This window comes from Nelumbo lutea, chromosome 1 (assembly GCF_056320005.1).
Source record: "Nelumbo lutea isolate HS-2025 chromosome 1, American lotus-T2T, whole genome shotgun sequence".
Lineage (NCBI taxonomy): Eukaryota > Viridiplantae > Streptophyta > Magnoliopsida > Proteales > Nelumbonaceae > Nelumbo > Nelumbo lutea.
In genome coordinates, this window is record NC_142684.1 from 32,984,593 (window position 1) to 33,011,684 (window position 27,092).

At 38.1% G+C, this 27,092-nt stretch overlaps 1 pseudogene across 1 annotated transcript; it reads left to right on the forward strand.

Moving 5' to 3' along the window:
- Window positions 1-11,364: 11,364 nt before the first annotated feature.
- On the forward strand, window positions 11,365-25,949 carry LOC148874205 (glucan endo-1,3-beta-glucosidase, acidic-like; annotated as a pseudogene). The gene is made up of 6 exons (XR_016105035.1): window positions 11,365-11,808; window positions 18,716-18,778; window positions 21,934-22,010; window positions 22,084-22,227; window positions 22,590-22,754; window positions 24,671-25,949. The product of XR_016105035.1 is annotated as a glucan endo-1,3-beta-glucosidase, acidic-like (transcript).
- The last annotated feature ends 1,143 nt before the right edge of the window (window positions 25,950-27,092 follow it).

The following is a 27,092-nucleotide window of genomic DNA, read 5'->3' on the forward strand; positions in this document are numbered from 1 at the left end:
GACTAGGAGGAATGCTAGCGACGCATGTTAAGTCGGTCCTTGGGACCATGATGAGTCATGGTATTCGCTATCGATCCGATCGAAGGAACATCCAAAAGGGCGTGAAATTCCTGGAAAGTAATCCATGCCATCTTTAAGCTTGGTAACGTAACTGCTTTCCTTAGGATGAAAATCACTTGCTTTCAAGATTGAAATGCAGAGGTTCCACCGAGACTCGACTGGACTCACGCACGGTTATGGAAAGACCGGCAGTCCCATCACTGTGGCTATCCCGGCTTCGATCTAACCTGCACTGAGAACAATGAAACCATGCTGGAGCTACCATTTTCGGGTAAATTCTTGGTAAGGAGCATAGACTATACATCTCAAATGGTAGAAATCTATGATCCCGACGACTGCATCATTAGACGGCTTCTCCACCTCAACTTCTCCGCTTCTCCCCGATGTTGTGCAATCTGACTGTTCCCTACTGGATGTGATCTAGTTTTCAGTAGACAACGGACTAGATCGATCTACAAAAAGCGAATCAGAGAACCCAGGGTTGCTTGCCTGGTGAGGTCGCTTCGGTGCTTAAGTCAGTATACTTGGTTGCGAGCTAAAAGCTTTTGAATATAGAGAGCTAGTGAGCAGAAAAATTACGTGTACCTTGTACCCCGGGGGGGTGGAGCCTTTATATAATGGAGCCCTCGCAGGCTTTACAGATCAGTTTTGGGATCTTCGTCACGATAGGATCCATTTCTACGTTAATTGGGGGATAACGCTGTCAACTGATCAGGTTCATCACTTCTGCCCGAATCGGGCGGGGAGATAATTCTAGCTGTTATGCGGTGTGATCCCGTAGAGTTCGGGAGTCATCGGTTGGGAACCGTTGAAGAGATTTTCTGTATCACCCCATAGTGGCAGATCGGTATCCCCGAGTTGATGCCTTTAAGTCTTGAACTAGATTGAGTACCGGGGTGACCTGGCATTGAGGTGTGCTTGTTGCGATCTGGTGCCGAGGCGATCTCATATCGAGGTGACCTTGTCTCGAGGTAGCTGGGTACCCAAGGTTGTTCTGTTGCGGACTGGTCATGCTGAGTTTTCATCTATTAGTCAGGTCGTGTTCACGTGTCCCCCTGTTACGAGGTCGGGCCAAATCACCCTTCATCATTTACCCCCACTCCCCGAGCTAGGGGTCCTGACCTGGTGCAAGGAGTTCAAGACGTGACAAGTGGAATTGGCTCGAGGTTTAGGCTATTTTATCGAATAAATCGTTGGTCGGACCAGTTCGGCTACTCGGCTCAACCAAGGATAACCTAGGTCACGTCCGGTTTACGCGCAAACATCACATGATCTACAAACTCCGTGGACGTCAAAAAATGCGCTAAACCGATTTCCACCTCGGGGATCATGCAGCCAGTTTTCTTAGGAGTCGTCATATCGCTTTGATCTCGACCGATGATTCTTAGGTACAGCGGCTATAAATAGGGGGATCTGAGACTCATTTTCTTCGCCATAAGTTCATTAGCCTTCGGTCTGAGGTTGAGTTCAAGCTCCTTAGCTCAGGTCTTCCAGTTCGGTGTTTCTTTTCAGTTCGGTCTTTCTCCTTGGTGAGTCTTCCCTAGCCCTCTTCTTTGATTCAGTTTGTCTTTTTCATGTCTAGTTTCAGTTTTGATAGTCTTCTAGATGAGGCTCAGGTCGATAGTCATACCGAAGCTACTTTGGGTCTAGAAGCAGTCCGTGGCCCTCCTGAGGTGCAGTCACCCCAAGAGGCGCGAGAGGCCTCAGGCAATCTGGCATCCACCTCGCACCAAGGTCGGGTGCCAGACAACTTCGGCCCATCAACGGTGACAGACAACTTCCGAACGACCTCACTTATAGTCATCTACTAGGCAACCTCCCTTGGAAGCATGATCATAATGAGATCGTGATCTTCGAAAAGCAGCTCGTAGCTGGTCTTCGTCTTCCGTTGCACTCCTTGATTGTCGAAGTCTTGAAACTTTTCAACATTACTATAGACCAACTGCACCCGAACTCTATCTGCAACGTAGAAGGGACCATCTCGCTTTTTCATGACTATAGCCTACCCCTTGACCTCGATACCTTCTCTTCGATCCTGTCCATAAAGAAGAGCGCCTCCTATGTCCTTCTCAAGCATAGGCGGACCTATTACCTATCTCCTCATCCGGGCTACAAGCTTTTGCACAAGCTCCCAAATAGGGTCTTGGCCTAGAAAAGGGGTTACTTCATGGTCCGTAATACTGAGGGATGGCCCTTCCAAACCCATTGGAGGGTGGTCATTCAGGATCCCAGTGTCAGACTAGACCTGAAAACATGGGAAGTGCTCCAATCTTGGGCGAAGCTTGGCCTCAACTTCGCGGACTACATGGCTAAAGACAGGCTTGTGCAGGCTGGCCTAAGTCCTGGTAGGTCATCTCTATTTGTGTGTTTATTTTATTTCTAATAATGTTGCTGACGCTCTACTTTCATTGTAGATTCCATGAAGCTCGCTGTAGATAAACTCCTTGGCCGGATGAAGGGGAAGAAGAAGCGAGCTGCCAAAAGATCTTGCGTTGAGTCACCACAGGCTACCAAGCCTGAGTCCGAGCAACCCTCTGTCATGCAACCTCCAGTATTCGATTTGATTGAGGAGGAACCAAGAAAGGCTTCCCTGCCCCGCATGCCCAAGGAGGCATCTTCGGAGCCCGCCCTTGCAACCGTTGCGTCTTCGGGCAGCGAGGAAGCAATTCGGAGCATCCTAACTCCAAAACATAGCCTTCTCAAGAGCAAAAATGCAGTGTATGCCGAGGAGGTCACTAGCTAGGTCGAGCTGTCGATCGCTCAACTCAAAGCTCAAGCGGCTACTCACTACATGGTGGTAAGTTCTATCTTGACTTTTTCAATTTTGCACTTAAGACTTTTCTGGTACTAACTATTGTTCTCTTGGCAGGTGAACTCCGTCATGCACGCTCTGACATACCAGTCCGAGCTACATTTGAAGCGGGCTCTTGCAGTTGAGTCCTCATCTCGCGAAGCTCACACCAAGCTGAATCTGGCCCATAACGAGATCAACCAGTTGAAGAACGATGCACGAGCTCAGAAGGAGCTTATTTTAGTGATGACGTTTGAGAAAGTGGCACTAAAGTGGGAGGTGGAGAACCTCAAGGCCCATGTCAAGGAACGAACTAAGGTACTCCTTCAGGCGATGGAGGAGTCCAAAGCAAAGGTCGTTGAAGAGTAGAAGGAGGAGTTCTAGGGAGAACTAATCGAGGCCAGGATAGAAGGTTACCGCAAGGGCTTCAAGCTCAACAGGTGGTTAACCAGACGTGAGTTCCTGCAGCTTGATATGAGCGCCATCACCACCTCGAGGGTTACGGATGAAATGGCCATGGAAGCCACCGAGGACCCAGACTCTGAGGCGGAGAGTGACGACGGGATGCTTGACATCAGAGAGGCCAGCGCTAATGAAAGGGTTGATCCTTCTGTTGAGGCCTCGGGCAAGGGCAAAGAGCACTAAATCTTCCATGTTGTATATCCCGGGCCTACGAGCTCGGCTTAGAGTAGAGAATTTTCTTTTTTTTTTTTGTAGCGAGCTCCTCACATTAATGAAATATACATTTTTTCTAGATGTTCTGTGCAATAAACTCCCTAATTGATGAACTAACCGAGTAAGAGTAGATGTATGGGTTACCCCGAACTATCAAGCCACCGAGCTGGACAACATGGAGTAAATGTATGGGTTACTCCAAACTAGCGAGCTAGACTACTAGTAAGGGTAACATTGCTTGATGTACGCCGAGGTGCTCGACACTGTAGGGCACACACCCGACTTGTCTACACACGGGCTACTTATTAATGTTAGTTGACTTGTAGTTGAGGTTCAATTTTTTCATTGTATGCCGAAGTGGACTAGATATCATAGGGCTTATACCCGAGTTGTCTATGCCTTGGGCATGAAGAGATGAGTTCCTATGCCAAAGAGGCGATTAGGTCTTGTCTGCCCATGCCGAGGAGGCGACTGGGACTAGTTCGCCCATGCCAAAGAGGCGACTCGGTCTTATGTGGTGTCAAAGTCTTTGCCAGTTCAGCACTTTAGCCCTTAAGCTCCGGGAATGACTGCAGTCCACTCTCCTTGACTTTGCTCAGGCCGAAGAGGCGACTGGGACTTGTCGTAGTGCCAAGGTATTTTATTAGCTCGGCATCATGGCCCTTGGGCTTTTGGGAGAGACTTGTAGTCCTCTTTCCAATTCGGCGATCACAAGTAGTACCGCCTTAGGTTGTCGATGTTCCACGCTCAAGGTACCTATTTTTCTTGTAAGGTTTCGAGCTCATACGTACCTTCTCCAAGTACTTGTCTTACTTGGTAGGGGCTTTCCCAGTTCGGTCTGAGCTTACCAACTCTGAGCTCAGGCACCATAACTTTTCGAAGAACTAGGTCTTCGACACAGAAGTGTCATTTCTTGACCCGGGCGTTATAGTACCGAGCCACCCTCTATTGGTAGGCCACAGTCTGGATGTATGCGAGGTCCCGTACTTCTTCCACTAGGTCAAGGTTGGTACGGAGCTCATCATCGTTGGTTGCTTCGTTGTATGCCTCTAGGCGTAGTGTAGGCACCTCGATCTCGGTTGGGATCACAACTTCCATGCCATAGGTGAGGTTGAAGGGGGTTTCTCCCGTGGTGGTCTTAACAGTAGTTCGGTAGGCCCATAGTACACTAGGCAAGCTCGTCTACCCATAGTCCCTTAGCTCGTGCTAAGCAGGCCTTTAGTCCACAGAATATGGCTATGTTCGTGACTTCTGTTTTCCCATTTGCTTGAGGGTGTGCCACCGAAGTGAAGTTCTGTCATATCCCCATCTCGGCACACCAATTCTGAAACTTGATGTCCTCGAACTGCTTTTCATTGTCAGAGATAAGCACCCGAGGTAGCCCGAAGTGGCATACTATATTCCTCTAAAAGAAATTTTGTATATTTCAGGTTGTGATTGTTTTTAGGGGTTCCGCCTCCACCCACTTCGTGAAGTAATCCACCACTACCATTAGGAATCTCCTCTGCCTTGTCACTGGCGGGAATGGGCCAAGGATGTCGATCCCCCACTTCGCGAATGACCACGGGTTTGTGAGATATTTGAGGTCAGCAGCAAGTCAGTGGTGGATGTTGGCGTGCCTTTGACACTTGTCATACTTCTTAACGAGTTAAAGAGCGTCCGCCTTCATCGTGGGCCAATAGTACCCCTACCACAATGCTTAATGGGCAAGAGCTCTACCCCTCAAGTGACTGTCGCACAAGCCTTTATGAGTGTCGCGAAGAATGAGCTCGGCCTTTGAGGGTCGCAAGCAGTGCAAGTAGGGGAGCGTTTGAGATCTTCAATCAATTGTTCGTCTATGATGACGTACTTTACTGAATGGCACTCTACCCTTTGGGCCACATTACGATCTATAGGGAGGGTCCTGTGAAGCAGATAGCTTGCGAGTGGCTCAATCAAGCTCGACTCTGCTTGTACTACAGGAATGACCTCTTCTACCCCCCAAGAATGCTAGGCCAAGGCAGGTCCCTTATGTACACGGTCCTCATTGTGTTACTACTTGTGCTGGATAACTGGGACAAGGCATCAGCCTCAGCATTCTCGGACCTTAGGATCTACTTGATGAAGTAGGATAAAAAGCTGTGTAGAACTTCTCTAACCTTGGCTAGATAGGCTGCCATAGTGGGGTCACGGGCTTCATACTCGCCATTGATTTGATTGACCATAAGCTGGGAGTTGCTGTAGATGATGAGGTGTTTGGCTTTTACTTCTTTGGCTAAGGTAAGCCCGGCTATCAACGCCTCGTACTCTACTTCGTTGTTGGACATTGCAAATCCGAACCGGAGCGCGTATTCCAATTTCTTCCCGCTTGGTCCATACAAAATTATGCCCGCCCCGCTTCCTTGTTGATTAGACGAGTCATCGGCGTGGAAGACCCAAGGCTGCTCATCCTAGGTCGGCCTTGCTTTGATCAGGACTAGTACCGCACTGGTTGAAGCTTCCTCCGCATGCCCGAGCTTGGCTAGTTTGGGGGTCACGGTGCAGAATGTGCATTCTACCATGAAGTCGGCTAAGGTTTGGGCCCACTTCGTCAACCTGCTAGATACCTCGGGCTTGAGTAGGATTTGCCTCAAAGGCTTGTTGGTAAGGACGATGATGGTGTGGGGTTGGAAGTAGGGATGAAGCTTCCGAGCCGTTGTGACTAGCACGTACGCCAGCTTTTCGATCTCTGGATACCTTCTTTCAGCATCCTACAAAACCTTGCTATCATAGTAGATGGGTCGTTGGACCCGATCTACCTCTTTTATTAGTACCGAGCTAACTACCTCATCGTTCGCGAAGAGGTATAGCTTTAAAATATTTCCCTCCTCGGGTCGGGTCGGAACCAGGATGCTAAATAGGTATTTTTTCAGCTCGTTGAAGGCAAGTTGACACTTAGCAATCCATTCGAAATCTTTGCTTTTCTTTATTGCCTTGAAGAAATGTATGCATCGATCTGCCAATTTGGACATGAAACGGCTCAGAGCGGCTATCTTGCCATTTAGCCTTTGAACCTCTTTTAGCTTACAAGGTGGTCTCATGTCTAAGATGGTCCTTATTTTTTGGGGATTTGCTTCGATGCCACGTCGGTTGATTATGTAGCACAGGAATTTACCCGAGGTGACACCGAAGACGCATTTGTTGGGATTTAGTTTCATGTTATATTTACGCAAGATTTTGAAAACACTTTGCAAATCATTCAACAAAGATTTTGAAAACTGTGTTTTTATAACCATATCATCTACATAATACTCAACCTTTTTGGCAATCAACGGCTTAAAAATCCTATTTACAAGTCTTTGAAAGGTCGCCCTGGCATTTTTCAATCTGAAGGGCATGACCTTATAGCAATACAAGCCGAGCTCAGTAATAAATGTTGTTTTTTCTTCATCGGTAGGGTCCATCTTAATCTGGCTGTATCCTGAGTATGCATTTAGAAAGCTCAGTAACTCGTGCCCTGAGGTCGCATCCACTAGACGGTCGATCTTAGGCAATAGGAAACAGTCCTTCGGGCAAGCCCAATTCAGATCGGTATAATCAATGTGCATGCGCCATTTACCGTTGGCCTTTTTTTACCAGAATTGGATTAGCTACTCAGTTCGAGTAATGGACCTCCCTGATGAAATCGGTTGCAAGGAGCTTCCCAACCGTTCGATAGTTCAAATGCCCAAATCAATGGTTTTTTAACAAATCAATGATATTTTTGTGAAATAACGGAAGCAATTGGATGACATCAAGCCCAATAACATCTTGTTGCATGATAACTTCAACCCAAAAATCTCTGATTTTGATTTGGCAAAGTTGTGCTCCAAGGGTAAAAGTATAGTATCTATGACTGCCGCTAGAGGAACCATGGGCTACATTGCACCTGAAGTGTTGTCTAGCAACTTTCGAAATGTCATGATGTTGCTTGAAATGGTTGGGGGAGAAAAAATATCGATACCACAGTAAAAGAATCTAGCCAAGTATACTTTCCTGAATGGATATATAATCATCTCATTCAGGGGACGAACTGGAAATTCGGATGGCTGAAATTGGAGATAGTGAAATAGTAAAGAAAATGACCATTGTAGTGCTTTGCTGTATTCAAATGGTATCGAGTGGATCGTCCTTCAATGAAAGTTGTACTTCAAATGCTAGATGGAGACCCAAAAAGCTTGACCATGCCACCCGATCCTTTCCACACTGTATTAACTATCATTACTGAATAATGATGGGAGAAAATAGATTGGCTATGCTTTTCATCTTCATCTTCAAGTTTAATCGTCTGAAAAGGAGGTTGTAATAGGTTCTTAATTTTGTGGTTGAATAATAAATGGCGTATGCTTTTTTTCGATATTTAATACAACACACTCAACTATTCAGATGTAGATGAAAATTGTGGAACTCGAGTTGGCGTCTCGGACTACCCAATTAACAGAGTTCGCGATTTGTGTACCCATGGGTGCACAGGACTAGTGAACCGAGAATTAGAGTTGTCGACGTCAACCATGAAAAGGAATGCAAATCAACACAGAAATGGAACTGTTCTAGTTACCAGTTTCTGAGTCAGTGGTTTGGATGGTTTGCAATTTTGTATTAAAGCAAATATCTATGTTGATAAGAGAAAGGAAAATAGAGAAGAGACAGATAGACTAATGTTGGCTGAGAAAGAAAAAAACAAAGAAGAAAAGAAAGAAAGAAAAGAAAGAAAGAAAGAAAGAAAGGAGAAATGAGAAAAAGAAAAGAAGAGAAAGGAAAGGAAGGAGGGGAAAGAGGGAAGAAAAGGAGGGAAGGAGGGTAAAAGAAGGAAGAGGAGGAGGATGGCTCGATGCTCACCGGCGACGATAATGGCGATGGCGACAACGAGGGGGCAGCAATAGAGATCTGAGTTCTCGGATCTCAGATATGAGATCGATTTCTTTGCAATGTTTTTTCTTCTTCTTCTTCTTCTTCTTTGTCCTGGATCTCAGATCTAAGATCGTGTCTCAGACTGGATCTCAAATCTGAGATCCTGTGTTTTTCTTCTCTACAACTTTTTAAAACTGTGAATCACTATCTTGGTCAAACGAGTCGACGGTTCAACCACCCGGGTCAACAATTTTCTGACGGAGTCAACAGTTTTTTACCCAAGAACGGGTTAGAGGTGAAACGAAACCAGTTGCTTGGACGGTTTCTGGGCCGAATGGCCCAACCATCCAGGTCAACGACGGTTTTAAAACATTGCCTGTAACATTAACGTTCGAAGTCTCGTTAGGCAGGTTTGGCAGTTCAACCAACCGCAAAATGACAAAATGGGGATCAAAAACCCCTGATGAACCTCATTTTTGGCTTTCCCCTGTAAGCTTTTTCCCTGGAGACCGAACCCTACCCACACACCAGCGACCATACAACAATGAGTGACCCGAATCAGCAGCCGTTAGCGGCGACGGTGAGAGCTCTGATTGTACGTTTCTTTCTTCTTCTTCTTCTTATTCTTCTTCTTCAAGGGGGCTTTATCTACATGTCTATTTTGCCCTTCATTCAAGAAGATTTCAAATCGACGATCCTTATTGGTCATCATTCTCCATATCAAAGATTTTCATCAAGACACATCATCTAAGACCTTCAAAACCTATCAAAACATTCATCAACCAGCTTATTGACCATCCAGCAAATTTCATACCTCGACATTGTTAGACAGTTTTGTATGCCCTTAGCTTCAATCAAAATTGATGTACTTTATGAGTTTATTGTAAATGAATAAAAGTACATATTTGATTCATGTTCCCTTGGTATGTTTCTGTGTATTACCCTTAAACTGGACACTTATTGAGACTCGTGTTAGTTTCGAATGTTCACAGCCAGTGGGTCGGTCTGGGGAGACCTATCCTAACAAGGCTGACACTGTGGTGCCACCAAGTCGGTTGGGGTGGCTTGTCTCAGCTACCGGGTGAGACCCTAGGCACATACAGTGTGGGATTAATTGAATCTTTGAACTGGACCAGATTTCTAGTATTGCCCTGGACCTTAGAGATTGATGGGCAAAACTGGAAAGTTACACCCGACCCCTAGACTCGATTATGATACTGCACTAGGTGTCGGATCGGGCTGTCTTTGATGTACCAATCAGTGAGATCCTTAGCGGGGGTCAAAACCTGGGTATGTTGGGACAATCCGAGAATTCATCTGAGTGGGTGATCATAGTGACAGGATCAGCCCCTTTGTCGGACAAAGGTAATGATCGGGGATGCACTCTCACTGTTGGAAACCAAGACTGCCGGCAGCCGATTTCAACCGTTGAAATTTGTTTTGCAAAATATATTTTATATGAGATATAAAAGTATATATATTATGGTTTCTAAAATGTTTGCAAAAGGGTTTTAATTCCCGGGATCCATATAAGTGGAGAGTGCAGCATTGTTCCTTGCAGCCGAGGGAGAAGTCCTCTCTTGTCGGGTAGTGTATGATCATTATGGGCTGAGAGGTTAAGTGTAAGACCATTGAGGATAATACCTGATGGGTTAATCTTGCATCTGCCCACAGTCCCTGGGTGTTACAAGGTGACTTGGCCCAAGGACCACTTAGGGTAAGTGTTGGGCCCATAGAGCCCATTTGATGGGTTTCAGGGGGTGCACTGTCTTTAACAGTGTATTCGACCAGGCCTTGTAACAAAGGCTAGGCCGAACCCATGTGGCTGATGTGTAGATCAATGCTTGGGTCCCACGCCATACAAGGAAGCCCAATTGGGCAGCAGTTAGGAAGGTTAAGTGAGCACATAAGCTTAATGGGCCTAAAGCCCATTTCGAACTAGGCTATTAATTTAGTTAATTAAAGGGGCGAATTCTGAGATGGATTAGCAGTTAGGATAGGGTCTTAATCCTATCCACTCAGAGAGTCCAGATCTGAATGTGATTCAGATCTAGAAACCTCCTAATAAGATTAGGATAAATCTAATCTAATCTGCAGATAAGATAAGGGTTTATCCTTATCATTAGAAGAGAAGGTTGATCCAAATATGATTTGGATAAGCACCTCTTAATGGGATTAGGACCTGATCTTTTCAAGTTAACAAAAGGTCTAAATTTGGTATGCCCCAAATTCAAGAAATCCATAATCATACATCTTCTGACACCTCAAATCCATCAAAATCTCATGATCATCAATCCACTAAAATTTAGACCTTAAATGACCATTTTACCCCTCATCTATAAATATTCTAAATCAAGGGCTCTCATCAACCGCTATTCTCCTATTTCAAGACTTGCATTGTGGTACACCCTTTGATACACTTAGACTATGATATCGCCTTCCAAGGCACCCAAATAAATCCTCCACTTTTTTAAACCCAAAATCACTTTACCCTTCAAGAAAAATCCTAATTTAATACCCCTCATTACTCAACACACTTCAAATCATGATTTCTCACTTTGGCATACCCAACAAGCTCATGAAACCCCATCATCACCATTTTTGAACACCTTAGAACCCCTTTGGAAAATTTCATTGAAGAATTCTCCATTTTACCCCTCAATCTACAAGGATTCCAATTCATGCAATCTCGACGATAGAGATGAACTCTAGAATCTTAAGGTTTAATAGCAACCTTCAAATCCTACATATCACACCCCTTAAAATTGCCCTTTCATTGCAAAGACCCCTTACACAATTTCATTTAGGTCCATGCACATTCTCAGAATCACTCAGAGCCCCCTAACAACCCTAGATGTAACTGTTGGCCATAGATCTAAGTCCATCACTCTCCTTCCACCCTAGGATTGGCCCAACCTTTAGAAAACACTCCCCAAAACCTTAATTTATAAAATGCTAGCATTCCCTCTCAAAATTTGAGTCATGGCCTCTTGAAATTCAAATTTAAAATTTAAGTTTAAATCCTTCCCAACTCTATTTATAGCCTTTCAAGGAAGGTTGTCCCCTAGCATTAAATTCGGTCAAAGAAGTAAAGCGAATGAGAGAAAAGAAAAAAAAAGGAAAAAGAAAAAAAAGGAAAAACTTTAGACAACCCATTTTCATGCAAGTGAAAGAGGAAGAAGAAGGAAGAATAGAAGGAGAAGAAGATCTCCTCAGTTTTGGGCAGGGACACCATCTCATACGGCCAAGAGATGACAAGACAAGCCATCGACCAAGAAAGTAGCAAGGGCGAAGGAAAAGAGGGTTAGCTATAATTTCGGCCCAAGAAAACTAGATTTTGACCCAAGAAAGGAAGACCATCAAACATTTCGGCACCATCAATATTTCAGCTCGTATTATCCTACACCAGATGTTTGTCAAAAGGCCACACAGAGGTGAGCTCCTCACCTCATATTTTTTATTTTATTTTATTTTAATTTTTATAATATCATTTTCTAGATTTTTTAAGTATCCTAGGTAGACTATAATTTCAGCATGTGATTTTTTTCTTGTGGATGATATTATGCAATTATTTGGAGTAGTTTTCATAGTGATTAAATGTAGGAATCGTAGAACACCTTGTTAATCAATTTGAATGAATATCCCTCTTATGGTGTTTATTTAAGATTAATTTGAATTTATTTTAGTGCTGAAATCTATTCATTTTAATAGCTTTTTAATTCATTCTAGTCTAGGATAAATAAATATGCTTATTGAAATTATTTGTTTGTTTATTTTTTATTTTATTAAATTTTATTAATGTTCTAGGTAGTTCTTATTTAAGTATGGATTATTTTGTTGATTGGATGATGTTTGGAATTCTTTTTTAATTAATTTATTGGTGACTTGGTGTAGAAATCGATCATTAGAACAATTTGTTGATTGTTTAGGATAATATCCTATGTTCTCTTAGTATTTATTTAACTTAAGTAGAATTGGTATCATTTCTAAAATCTCTTCTCTTTCATAGTGTTCAAATTCTAATTTGTCTAGTTAAATGAATATACATATTATTTGAATGTTAGAATACATGATTAATGGTATTTTGGCTCTATGTTGAACTCTAGTCCAAGTTAGTTTTTTTATCTTGTTTATTGGTTTGTTTTGTCTCCATTTTTTTTTTTTTTTGTTTCAAATCCTAAGTGTAGATTGTGTTTAGTGAGCCCTAAATGAGGTGGCTTATAGGGGATTGATTCCCTTGTGCTTTAATTTCTCTCATTAGCCAAGTAGTAATGAGGGGAACCTTGGATAAAGAAAGATGATGCATGTAGTTGCCTAATCCTTTGCTCCTTTAAGGGTTTCACTCACTTGAAAAGAGAATGAGAAGGTTGAATCACTTGGGTTTTTCTTTGATGGTCAAGGTTGCTAGAAATCTTGTGGGTTTTATTATCTTTTGTTCTTATTATTTTATTTCTTTGTTTTAAGGGAAGTGGTACTATATGTTGAATATGGGAGAGAGGTTCCTAACATCTTCCCTCTCTCCCCTAAAAAGTACCTAGAATAGCTTTAATTTGGGCACATGAGAGTCTTGTTTTGTTTATTGAACTAGGGAGGCTCATCGCTCCCTTGTTCCTTGCATTGATGGGTGGTGACTCTATATTTCAGCCATGGAGTAAACCCCAAATTCAATTTGGATTTTCACATTGATGGAACCACGTTCTAGAAGCCTTGAATTTTGGAATTATATTTGTTCAAAGTTTACCATCAATTGGTTTGCTTTACCTATTCAATCTCGATTTCTTTTTTAATTTATTTACTTGCCTTAATCTCATGCTAGCTATTCAATCTAATTTTTATTTATTTTGCTTTTCAAGTTGAATGCATTTGTAAGGAGTTACAACATACAAGGATGAAGGGATTTGAGATCGATAATTTTCATTTTTATTGTGGTTTATTATATGTATAGCAAAGTGTCACTTGTGATACACTTTTATATGTTGACGTATGTATATTATATTTTCATGTATTTTTAGTTTTTATTTAATATATTAAAATTTTGTGAAATTTTATTTGTAAATTTATTGTGATGTGAAATGAATAAAACATATGATTTCTCATATAAATATGTTTCAGGTTATAGAGTTTCAAAAACCTAATATAGTAGCAGATAAAAGAGTCACTATAAATGCTTAAAATCTAATATAGTGACAAGCAAATTCATTATAGATGCTTAAAATTGAATATAGTAACAAATAAAATTGTTAGTATAGGTATTCACAATCTAATATAGTGACGGAGAGAATCGTCACTATAAATATCTATAGTGACAGTCATGTATTATCTGTTACTATAGGAAGACAATAGTGACAAATACAACTGTCACTATAAGCATAAAATTAGTGATGAATTTTATGATGTTTGTCACTATAGGTAAAAATCTATAAAATCTATAGTGAGTCATGTATCATCTGTTACTATAGGAAGACAATAGTGACAAATACAACCGTCACTATAAGCATAAAATTCATCACTATAGGTAAAAATCTATTGTGATGGTTATATGATGTTTGTTACTATAGAAAAACTTTATAGTGATGAATATAATCGTCACTATAGGCCAAGCATTGGTGATGGATTTTGAAATCCGTCACTATAAGCTATAGTGAAGCCACTTGTAGTGACAGATGAAATTTTGTCATTTGTTCATCACTATAGATCCTATAATGACAGATTTGGTCTATCACTATAACCCTTTTTTGTTGCAGCTAAATAAGTCATTTAAATTGAAAAATCCATAAAATGTGACATATCAAGATATAGTAACAACTGTTGAAAGATGATGGAATAGCTAAAATGTAAAAAAATAAAAACAAACTAAAATATGAATATGAATATATATATATATATATATATATATATAGACATACACATCAATTTTGAAATAACTAATATAATCATCTTAATATTTAATAGTATATAAATTTTAATAGTTAACTTTAACATTTATTAATAAGCACCACTAAAAAAAGAAAAAAATTGACTTAAAACTAAAAATACAAATAATTAAAACAAAAAAATTAGAGTGGTTTAATTAAGAAATTATGGGCATTAAAATCTAGTGATCTAGTGATCGATACATACAACAAGAAACAGAACACAGAACACATACGTTATGATATCGTATGGTTATTGGCTATGAACAAAGCCACTTGTGACTGTAAGCTACCGCTCCTATAATCACCACCGATATGTGAGTGTGTAGCGCAGCGGCCGGACAAGTCACGTCTGGTGGCCTGAATATCTCGGAAAGTTGGAATATTTTGGTCCAGCTCGTTATCTCAAACCACAAGCAATATTTTGGTCATCATGCCCTTTGTAGGAAATTTCTCTAAAACTTTCTCTCGCTTTCCACATGGCCAATAATCCATTAGTTTCTTAATTGCTAGGAAATACATCTCTTCATATAGGTCATTCAAGTCAAGTGCCCAAGTCAAGTCGATCAGTCAATGAAATTAGTCGACGAATTTGATTATGAAGACCAGGAGAATACCAGCTACACACCCACTGACCCATACTCGGATTAAAAGGCCATGTTAAGTCGGTCCTTGGGACCATGATTAACTAGCATTTATATATATATCTATTTCCTGGAAAGCAATCCGTATCATCTCAAGCTCGCTAAAGTACGTAACTGCTTATCATAGGATGAAAATTACTTGTGGCTGGAACTAGACCAAACACAACCTTAGAGTTAGATTTGCCATATTTGTATGCGGGTTTGCTATCCCTGGGTAACTTAATTTGCGTATCAAAATTTCTACCACTTCTAACTTAATAGGGCTTGTTTTCAACATGTACTAACAAGGTTTTGTCTAGGCTGAAATTAATATGCCTGATGATTAGTCCTCAGAGAGAAATATGGAGGGGTACTTTAGCCCAAACCATGTTATCAAGTACAAATTTCCTGGAATTAATTTTTCGTCTATAAGCTATATTGTTGATTCATGTAACCAGAATATAAAGGCTATCAACACCCAAGTTTCAAATCACGGGGCCATGAGTTAGGCTTTCCATTACCAAAGGCGTGAGATGTATATAAGATTGCTAGAGGCATCAGCTTCTTCAAGAGAGGAGTAATACTAATCCCACGGGTGTATTCTTCCTCTGCATTTATCATGACTTGTATGTGCATGAGGTGTAGGAAACATACCAGTGTCCAGAGGTAGGGTTGGTCATGGTCCAGGCGGGGCTTCGCACTTATAATAAGGGTTACAGATCAAGCCTCGGCCCATCCTTCTTGCCCAAATTATAAGTCCAGGCCTGGGTCTGTATGGGCCCAGGCTGGGCTAGGCCAGGCTTTGGGACTAAGGCATCATATAATGACAATTTAATTATTTATAAAATTTTAAATTAAATAATGTTCAATACAAGGAAAAAAAAAAAAAAACAATTAAGTGGGTGTAAGATGGATCAGGTTTGTCTTGGCTCTAGAACTATGACTCAAAAAAGGGAAATTGTCTAAAACTAATCATGAGTTTTCAGAATTTCTCTTGGACTCACAACAACCTTTCAAAATTTCTAAAACTCACCATGTCTTAATATATCACCATTTTAACCTTCTTAGAAAAGTGTAAAATATATAAAAAAATAAATTAATAGGTGTTAATATGTTACCATTTAATATTTAGACATGAAAAAAGGAAAAGGTTCAAAAAAATATTTTCAAATATAAAATACATAAAAACTTAGAAATTACAAAAAATATAAAAAACTATAGAAATTGCAAACAAAAAAAAAATTAAAATTATACAAACTATAGAATTTGAAAAACAAAATCAGAAAATAAAAATTGTAGAAAAACACAAAAAAAATTATAGAAAAACACAGAAATTGCAAATAAATAACAAAAAGTACAGGAAAATTTATAGATTGTAGAAAATAGAAAAATGTAAAAAAAGCAGAAATTATAAAAAATATTGGGAATTATAACAAAACACTAAAAATGCAAAAAAAAAAAAAAAAAGAAAATTGAAAACTGAGAAGACCATTTTTCCTCTAATTCACCATTCAAGGGTAATTTGGTCATGAAAAATGTTATTTATTCTAACATGAACACCTCTCTTAAGAAGCATTAACGGTGCACTAACGGAAGGTAAGTTTTGGAAAATATAAACTTGTTAATATAGTGAGTTTTAGACATTTGTAAAGTTGTGAGTTTAAGAGAAATGTTGAAAACTCGTGATGAATTTTAGACAATTTCCCAAAATATAAATATAGTATCGGCTTTAACACATTTTGTCTATCTATTGTTTCATGTCCCACATTGTATCATTGTCTAAGGGTTAAAATAAATACATTACCTTCATCTATATAAAAATAAACAATTCTAGAAAACAAGTTATATTAACATATTAAAGGTCTGTATATCCAATCCATTTTGAGAAAATTGAAACTTGAAACTTCGTCTCTATACCCTCAATGCAAACTTATTCTTTCCTACTCAAGTTGACTCATGTTCAGCTTGTGAATATATATAATATATCATACATAATAGTTATAATATATTTTATTGAAAATAATACATATTGGAATCCAGGCCATGTTCCATTATCTCTCGGTAAACCTTTTAAAATTCACAATAAAAACCAACTCTATTCAGACATTGTCGACGCATTATACAAGCGTAGATTTGCTTGTTTTCTAGCTATCTCATATCAAACCAAGTTTAATACAAAAAAGATGACCCTTTGTTTTCTAGATAACTAAGATTTATATACTAAGGGTATTTTAAATTAGAATAATTTTAATACAAAAGGTATAACACGTGTTGGCACTTGTTTATAGGATAATTTTAAGAACTAGACAAACCAAATAACCATTTATTGGTAGTGGATTCCCCTTCTGATGGCCTGACCATGTGCCTTTATTATTATTAATCAGACCTTATATTGGCATTATTTTAAGAGCAGTTTGTTTTGTTTATTAGCTATAACCATGGTGAATTCGCATGTATATTAGTATATAGTTATAATATTACGAACGGTAAATCAATTAATGCAGTTAGATTCGGACTGAACATAAGACCAAATTGGAAAATGGGCCATGAGCCCATGAGCCCATGAGTCAACTGATTAAACCACTCAAAATGTTAAAAATATGAAAGACAAAATGAACATAAGACCTATATCAATGTTCATTTCTTATACTCAGACCTTGTATTGTCATTTGTTTAAGGGAATACTGGTTTGTTCATTAGACATATCCATGGTGAGTTGGCCACCATGTTTAGAATCTTTTAAATTTACAATATTAGGAGCCATAATAAATCAATTAGTGTTGCAAACTCGAATTGGATAGAGACCATTTGGAAAGTGGGCCTTGGGTTAGTTAAATGGTTCAACAACTCTGTTAAACGATTACAAAAGCTTATAAAAAAAATTAATGAAAATGATCCAAGATTAGCTTTTAAGGGTATTGTTATTTTGTCACAACTTGCTTCTATTCTTTAGGCTTGATTTATTTGTAATACAATTTCATTTGCATTGATGTAAAAGTCTGATTTTATTTCAGATTTCACTTTGTTTTGTTTTGTCTGTTTGCGTTGCAAATAAAGTAAAGTCCCAACACAGAGAGAAATTAAACCAGAAAATAGGGACTTAAACCCATCACTCGGAATAGACCAAACTGCTAAAAGAAGAAGACATTAAATTGAACATGCAAGACTTTTGCAAACGGCACAGAGAGGTCTAAAATTCTAGAAAGGAACGATCAGACAAAAGGAAATTCATTTTTATATGGACATCACCACCGAGGGTTAATTTTAGAGAAAAGCAAGGGGAAACACATCTTTAATTAATGCTAAACCAAATACACAAAATTATGTAGTTATTTATTGTTGTTTTCGTGGTAATCAAATACTATGTTCCGTTACATCAGTAACTCTTGAAATAAAAATCACTTGGAACTATTTTTCTTGTACAATGACAAATCAAATCATGAATTAAAAGCAAGGTTCAAACTATTGAAAAAAAATATATAAGATATATCAAAAAAAATATAGTTTTAAGAGATGTATCCAATACATTATATATACATATATATAGACTAAAAATTAAGATGCACAAAATTACACTAAGAAACTCAAAATGAATCATAAGAAAATATATTAATAGTAATATATAAATATAGGTTTAATATGATCATAAATAAATTATTTAATATACGAAAAGTTGAAGATGAAATGGTATTAACAGTCATTTTGGAGAGGTCTTAGAATTTTGAAAAGTTGAAGATGAAATTACATCCTTTTTCATTCAACTTACTTTCAATGGATCATAACTTGCCCATTTTGCATGATTTCAGTGTCATTTGAGCTATCCATTCAATGGGACCAAGATCTTGTAAATCCGGCATGTCTTGAAAGAGGTATAGCCATTTTATTGATAGGGTGCCAATTTTTGACGATTTGGGTTTTTATATTTCTTTAAGTCAATGTTGGAGTTGTTTCAAGACATATTATGCAAAAGAGAAATTAGTGCATATGTTGAAAATTAAATTATGAAATAACAATAATAAGCCATAAACAAGAAGGAAAAAAATCAAGAATAATTATAGAACGGAAGCAGAGATTCAAGGAAAAGAAATAAGAAGATGGAAAGGTGAACTAGAATAAGAAAACAAAATAGAAGGATATCCAAAACAATGAACTGCAAATGCCATGTTTGGCTCCAAATCTAAATGACCAATGTGATAAAGATGAGATGGTCCCTCAGCATCTACCTCTGCAAATATAATCCAAAACTTCAAACATTGTCCTAGATGCATTCTATTATTAATGCCAGTACAATTCCCTCTGTACAATTGGACCAGAATAGCTACTATTTCATTAGTTATAGAGAATTTTGTGCCCAAAGCTCAAGTGTGCTACTTGGTTTGGGTTGGATTGAGAATTTGTAAATTTTCAATGGACAGTGTAGTTCGATGTACTTGAAATTCTTCAAATTGGGCAGCTCGATCCATATGCCATAGAATAATTCCTTTATAGAGAAATTTATGACTAATGGATCCATTTTGCTGGTTTAACTTGTGCTCCAAGATGTCAAGGAAAACAACAAATGCAGTTGTTTCAAATAGTAAGATAAGATATACTAGCAAGTAACATGGGGTTGAATAGAAATTTGGTTAGGATTCTATTAGCAAATTTAGATTTTGAAACCAATTCAAGTCCAGGAGTGACCCTTCACCTATGAATTTTGATAAGTAACACCTGATTGGCTACCGCATTTATGATTCACTTGACTGATCAGAAGTTAAACTGAAAGCACAAATCAAAGAATAAGGGTTTTTTGTCTAAAAACTGCATTTTGGCTTCATTTGTTTCTTTGTAAAGCTTTTCAGGATTAAATATATTTCAGCTAGTATTTCTACCTTTTTGTAGCCAGAACTTTGCTTTCCATCCCATATCTTTTCTGCATCATAGATTTTCCCGATCATTAAAAGGGGGGAGGGGTACCCTGTGTTCATTCTACATAATAGAAATTGGACAGGTTTTTCTAGCTTGAGGAATCTAATGAGAAGGATGTATAGAAGTCCCCCTGGCCCTAGGAGTTCTTGGGCCCAAATGGATGGCCAGAAGAATATATGAGCTGGATGTTTTAATTATAGTTATATGGTGCATGAACTACCTAGTTGTTTCTGCTGAGTAGTGCCATTTGGCATTATTTATGCCTTGCCTCCACAAGAGGCACTTAACCATCAATGCCCCTTAAATTTTTTTTAGTAGGTAAAATATGGTTTGCAGAATGCATACAGATGATCAAAATTAACATCAACCCAATAGTTGGTGCTGGCCTAGATGGGTCTATCTGCATGATGTGAGGCATAGTTAGATTGTGACTGAGTTTGATATGAGCATACATTGCCCCAAGTATTTCTTCATCTGATATTTCACTATTCTTTTCTAGAACAAGTGACTTTCAATTGTAAATGTTTACTGTTCACAAAAGTCCTTGACAGGCATGCATTCTTTTATGATATTCCTTTTTCTTTTCTAGAACGAATAATTTTCAAATGTGGATGTTACCAACACAATATCAACTACTACTGTTCACCAAAGACCTTAGAAAAGTTAAAACCGAATTGCTCAAAGTTGCACAAGTAAACTACTCTCTATTCTTCTTTTGGAGTATACAATCTAATCAATCTCAGCCCTTTTGAAAATGATACAAATGAGGTTAGGTCTGGCCTAGTGCTGAACCAGATCTGCTAAATTTGTGACAAAAAATCACTCTACCATAGTAGAACACTGTGACAAAAAATCACTCTACCAGGATCTACCAGGCCTAGAAGCTATAACAGAACCAACAGATACAGTCATGAACGTATACAAGTGGTTTCATACGAAAGATAAATCTGGAAAGTTGACCAAGAAGAATGCATCAACCGTTTCCTTAAATGCACAGACTCAAATAATTGCAGCATACAGTTACCAAGGTAGAATTTAAGGGGTTGGCTGAAAGATGAAATGACAAGAAGAGATCTGGTTTCTCTAACCACCTCTGCATAACCATATATGGTGTAGAATTAACATAATTACAATTGAAGATCTGGTTTCTCTAACCACCTCTGCATAACCATATATGGTGTTGAATTAACATAATTACAATTGAAAAAAAAAAAAAAGAAAAAGGAGAAAGAACAGAAAGAAAGATCTGGTTTGACGATACTAACTTAGATTGTAGACAATAAAGAAAACAAATTAAAAAAAAAAAAAGCGGTACTGACTTAAGAACCAATAAAATATGGCAATGATACACCCACAGACACCCCTCCTTTGATTAGCAAGAACCCAATACCATATCCAAACGTAATCCCAGCCACCCACATAGAAGGTGTAGATGGCAACAATAGGGTAGGAAATAAACATTAAGCATCCAAAGTGGTTTCTAGATACCAACTACGATTAGCAAGAATCATCAAAAATGCAGAAACAAAGACAGAATTGAAGGAAGAAAGAAAAAAGATAAAAAACACTTTCTATTGCAATTTGTCGAAACAAACATTAAGCATCCAAAAACTAGTTTTGATATTGAGAAATGGTTCAAGTTCAGTTGCTTGGTGTTGAGAAAGTAAGTTACTGGTTTGTTGTATATTAATTTTTCAGTATTAGGGATTGAAAAGTTGAATAACAAATTTTTTTATTAGCTGTTTGTGCTCTTGAATCTATACTTTGACACCAAGCAGGGTTGAGCAGTGTGATCCTTCCACAGTCTCTATTCACCCCTGTTACAATTTTCTGGAATGATTCTCAGAAATGCCTTGTAGATCTGTTGTTGCTTTGCCCTGTGATTAAGCTGTCATCATTAGCATCGTCAACATCATCATTGTTTGTTGCTTTAGAATTTGATTTTCTATATTATAGGCTTATGATTTTAATTAGAAATATTCTTATGGTGCCTTTTAACTATATCAATAAAATATGGGATAGGACACCTGACTAAAATCCCTGTCGAGTGTTTCTAATTTTTTATAAGCACAGTAGTTGAAGAAGAATAGTTGTGACTACTCTTTCATTGTTATAGGTGCTGGTGCTGTGGAATTTATTATATGCCATTCAGAGGTTTCAATTGCTTTTGTAGAGGAAAAGAAGATTCCTGAGGTATATGATGCTTTATGTTTACTTTTCATTCTTTAACTAGTTTGGAAAAAAATGGTGGTTATTTTCTTCTTAGGACTAGAGATATTAAACAGGCTTGGTTGCACACGGGCTGACATGGCCCGGCACAACACAGTACCATGGCATGCCAAGCACAGCTCACACCCTCAGGCTGGCCTCTAGAATCTGACTCCCATGGGTGAATACCTGCCAAAAGCCAGTAAGTAACATGTGAAGAAAAAATTACTGATTCCTTACTCTATCATGCATCTATATATCCAAAGTAGGTTTGTCTGTAGTCTAGTGACAGTAACTGTTTGACAGAGGGGCCAGCATTCCATTATGGGGGTTTGAGCCCCCATAATGTGCCACTTATCCCTTCTTTTGAGCAGAGGGACTAGCATTCCATGTTTATTCTCTAAATTCTAACAGATCTTATTAGTGAAAGGGTTGATTTGGAAAATGACTTATACTTAGCTAAGATTGGATGGTAATAGGAAGCAACTTCTTCATAATTCAATACTTGAGTTCATAGAATTTTATATAATATATTGATCTTACTAAGATAATTTCTCTTTGCAGGGTCTACATCTGGACAACATTCTTGTTGTTTTTTCTTGCCATATTCAATGCTTGCATTGCCATCACTAAATTCAGTAGGATTGCATGGGGCGTTTTGGCATGTTAATATTATGGTTGTTCTTTTAATCCAAGAGGCCATCAAGGATTGCATTATATTTTGCATAGGTAAATATTTATTTTTATACATATTTTTATCAATATCTCATATACTTTATACTTTCTAACAATTTATATGTTATGATTTGTAGGTTTAACATTATGTTAAGTGGATTTGCATTGGAAGATGTGGTACATTATTTGACAAATTGAATGTTTCTGAAATCCTTGTATTTTTTTTATATGTCAATTGGATATTGTATTTGAACAATTTTTTCTGGATATTATAGTAATTAATTTTGTAAATTACTAGATTTTGCTTCAAATTGCATTTTTATTTAAGTTGTTTATAATATATCAATTGTCATGAGATTTGTATTAAACATGTATTAAAGTGATGAATCTTGGAATTAAAGTGTAAGTACAAAAAAATGATGAAATTAATCTAGTATAAAAATAATAATAAAAAAAAAAGAAATATCAAAGCCGATGGTCATCCTACCATTGGTTTGGCCATAAACAAAACCTAAGGCGGCAGTCGTATGAGATCTAAGCCGGCGGTTTAGACCGCCACTTAAAAACGCAAGTGGCATTTGACAAAAGCTATGGTGGTAGTCGTATGAGACCTAAGCCGGTGGTTTAGACAACCGCCACCAAAAGATGCAATTTATGTTTGCCAGAACCCAAGGCAACGGTCATTCAGGATCTAAGCTGGCAGATTAGATTGCCGCCTTTATTGATGCTAAGCCGATATTTCTGATTGATCGTCGTTTTAGTGCATTTCGAACCGTGTCGGACCGGCCATTAAAGGCTGTGGTCTTTTTCATCTGTGCCGGCTGTCTTGATCTAAGACAGCAGTGGTAGATCAAGGGCGGCGGTCTTTACCATTTTTCTTGTAGTCCAATGAAGCTTCATGTCAATCCATCCGTTTGACGAAGTAATTTCACATGTACCGATGACAGCCGAGAGGGAAGCCCATAGAAATATTATTGCTAGATACATGCATGGTCAATGAGACCAGATTTCCTTCTCAATATTGTATAATATCAAATGACATTATATTAAACCAAGATGAGTAAAATTATTTGTGCACTTATTGCACCTCAAAAAAATCAGATGATTTGTGGTCCATGAGTGCATGTGATCATCTGACAAGCATACAATCCATTTTATTCTGAGACGAAGACTTTTGTTGTTTATTCGTTTAGTCTTTCTCCAAACAGCTCAACTTCTAACCTCTGATACTTGGAGGGAAATGCCTGTGAGGTCGGTGTGAATAGCGCGCATGCTAGTAAACCAAAGAATCTTGACAAGTTGGTGAGGCCCAAACTTAAGTCTTAATTAAATTTAACACCTCATGATTCATAGTTCTATATAAGGGGCTCAGATGTTGATGAGGCTCATGCGATCGATAGTTCTTGGCGTCTCTTCAATAATATTCCTTCTTTTGCTACGTCTCCTCAACTGTTGATGGCTTCAGGTCTCTCTCTCTCTAACCCATGTGTCTGTTTCTAATTTCTATTTTCCAATTTGTAGATACGTACGTGGAGTTTGTTATCCAAGAGTAGGAAGAGGGCCTGTTAATTTGTCAATTTCCTTAGAAACATAGACGGGATTATTGTTGCTTTATGTATTTATTTATTTATTTTATGAAAAAATAAGAATCACGTGTCTATTGTGATCAGTTTCAGTGACCATTTATTAGGAGATGATGTGTCTTGATATTATCATGGGGAGATGTTTTCAATATATATCAGGGCAAAGCTGTATTCACACCATTCTAACAGTCATTTTCACCCTTGCATTGGGAATATCTCCTCATAAAATAAAACTTACAAAGCATAGGGATATTTTCAATGCAATGCAAGGCAGTAAAGGGTGCTCGAACCCTTTACTATAATAGGAAATATAATCAGATTCATAATTTAATTATTTGATGGATGAATTAATTATATATCGAGCAAATAATGATGGATATTGTGCAGGTTCAGAAGCAATAGGCGTTTGCTATGGAATGAAGGCCTCCAAAGATCAGTTTCCAAGCCCAGATGAAGTCGTTCGTCTTTACAAAAGAAACAATATTTGGAAGATGAGAACTTATAGTCCAGATGAAGATGATGTTCTTAAGGCTCTGGAAAAATCTGACATTGAGCTCATGCTAGGCGTCCCAAACGGTAAACTTAAAGATCTGGCAAAACACCAAAGCAAGGCATCCAAATGGGTTGAAGATTACATAGTAAGATACAAGGATTCAGTCAAATTCAAGTATATAGCAGTTGGCAATGAAGTCAGTCACACCCATCCAAATGATTTCAAATATATCCTGCATGAGAAACATTTACAGTGCAGTTCAAGCAGCTGGCTTTCATGACCACCAAATCAAGGTATCGACTGCAGTTTACTCCGGCGATTTTGTTGAGGGTAGTACCTACCCCCCTTGTAATTCCGTTTTCAGAAATCATCAGGAAATGAAGAAAATCGTCGCCTTCTTGGTCGAAAAGGGCGCCCCTTTACTTGCGAATGTCTACCCCTTCTTTGCTTATTTGTACAGTAAAGGAAAGATCGAGTCTGATTATGCCTTGTTTAAATGCAAGTCTAAAAACGAACATGGTTACCAGAACCTGTTCGATGCCATGGTAGATACTTTCTATTATGCTCTTGAGAAGTTGGGTGGGGGCTCTTTGGAAGTAGTTGTATCAGAAACTGGTTGGCCAGATGAAGGCGACCCTGCTATTTCTACTCCAGAAGATGCAAAGACATACTACTCAAACCTCCTTAAACATGTCAAGTCAGGAAGAGGTACACCCAAAAGGCCTGGAAAGCCCATACAAACCTACCTGTTTGCAATGTTTGATGAGAACCAAAAGCCTGGAAGCCCGAGGGAGAAACATTTTGGGCTGTTCTCTCCAAATAAACATCCCAAGTACGGCAACTTATTTCAGTAGATGGATCTATGTGGTATGAATTGATGTTTATCATTCTACTTATGCTAGTGTTTGGCACCCAACTAAGTATTTCATCACCATCGCATTGCACCGAGAAACAATAGAAACGCTGGTGAGTAGTCGCTTTTTATTGTTTTCAGTTCACACATTTGGCCATTTGCATTTAGTTTTGGGAGTGTTTACTACTGATTAATTGTTCCCTTTCTTGTGTGTGTGGTTGTTGTTTCCTGTTTTATTTACCATTGATATCATGAAACGCATGATAATGAGTCAATGGCTAGATCTTCATGTGTATCTATTTGAAGAATTTCAACCGTAATTGAGCTTGAGCCCATCCCGCTCATCTTTAGGTAAAGGAAATCAGCTGATGCGGCGTTTACAAATTATGCCACTAATACCTGAATCGGTAAAAGTTTTAGTAACAAAACTTACTTTTAGTGGCGTTTATCCAAACTTTAGTGACACTTATATAAACGCCCAATAGAAACTATTTTTAGTGGCAGTTTCAAATTCGTAATTCCACTACTGGTATAATGGCATTTATAATTGCCACTAAATGTCATTCATGCATTCTATTCATACATGCATGCTAAAAAAAAATAATAAAAGGAAGCAACAAAAAAGATGCTGCTTATTTTATAATGGTAAATGGACCTGTATCAATAAATATTAATTTTGTCATGGGCATCCTTTAAATCAAATGCATATTATATATTTAATTAAAAAAACCAAATAATTATGAAATTTAACCAAATAAATCATTTTCATATAAAAAAAGTTTATCATAAAATGTTTATATATACAACTGTCATTTTCAGATCATTGCTCCATAATGGATAGTCCAAAAACCAATAAAAAAAATCATTTCGCTCTATGGTGTCCAAAAGTCTTCGTCAAAATCCAAAGTATACATCTTCAATACCCTCCATGTTAACAATTTCCTGAAAAAACAAATACATCTTGTTAATAAAAACTAGATATAAAATTATCAAAACAAATACATCTTGTTAATAAAAGCTAGATATAAATTTTTCTTCAGATCTAATAATAGATGGCTAAGAGATAGATAAATAGAGAAAGATCTTATATAACAGATATTATATCTTTGTTACAAATGGACTATTTTGTGTGCTTTCACTATCTATTTTTTCTAGGACAGCATACAAGTTTATGGTTGTGTCTTTAACAGTTCTCACCTGATTTAGAGAATAGGGGTGTCAATTGGACTGGATTTGGTCCAATCTAATCAAGTCCATCATTGGTCCAAACCCCATACAAACCGAATCCAGTCCGGTCCAAACTAAATGAAACTTTAAAATTTACACAAAAGCCCAAAAAAATATATAAAATTCAGAACTATACTATATTCAGAAACACTACAAACAACTACGAATTGGAAAGAAGATCACTGTTCCAATCTAGTTTAACTAGCTAGATAAGTCTTTCTTTTCTTCCAAGTTCC